Source organism: Vigna radiata, chromosome 5, assembly GCF_000741045.1.
Source record: "Vigna radiata var. radiata cultivar VC1973A chromosome 5, Vradiata_ver6, whole genome shotgun sequence".
Taxonomy (NCBI): Eukaryota; Viridiplantae; Streptophyta; class Magnoliopsida; order Fabales; family Fabaceae; genus Vigna; species Vigna radiata.
In genome coordinates, this window is record NC_028355.1 from 27,635,601 (window position 1) to 27,636,223 (window position 623).

A 623-nucleotide genomic window follows, 5' to 3' on the forward strand; every position below is an offset into this window, starting at 1 on the left:
TTACAAGTTACTATATTTTTTAAATGATTTAGTAATATGTTAATAATGTTGTTAAAACTCTTTATCCACATATTTTAAACTGCATTTGTAAAATAAAATTTATATGGTAAATTTTTTTCCATACTGTTAGAACCCAATAATCTTGTAGATATGTAATATGTAAAACTTTTTTTTCTTCTTTTTTAAGCACTTTCAACCATTTCCGTTATGTTTCTGTTCGCTTCCTACTATCTCACAATTTATGATAGGTTCTTATTAGTAGTAAAATAATTTATTAGTGGAATTAACAAATTTTAACAAAAGACAGTTTGGCCGAGTGGTCTAAGGCGCCAGATTTAGGCTCTGGTCCGAAAGGGCGTGGGTTCAAATCCCACAGCTGTCATTTGAACTTTTAAAAGAAAAGTTTTTTTTTTCTTTGCAATTATTGATGTGCTTTTATTATCGAGAAGTTTTTACATTTTAAAAGGAAGCTTGTAATTTTTGCAAGAATATATGTTCAGTTGTGAAAAATTTAGGAGGACCATGTCTTGTGGGTGAGTTTGATAACAAAATGTTAATGATTTTCTAAAGTGAGAAACTTCTCTATGAATATATGTGAGAAAAATAAAATATACAAAGCCTTT

General features: G+C 27.9%; 1 non-coding gene across 1 annotated transcript; it reads left to right on the forward strand.

The window, feature by feature from the left end:
• The first annotated feature begins 302 nt into the window (after positions 1-302).
• Positions 303-382, forward strand: TRNAL-UAG. Its single transcript has one exon. It is a non-coding gene; the product is annotated as a tRNA-Leu (tRNA).
• Positions 383-623: the final 241 nt, after the last annotated feature.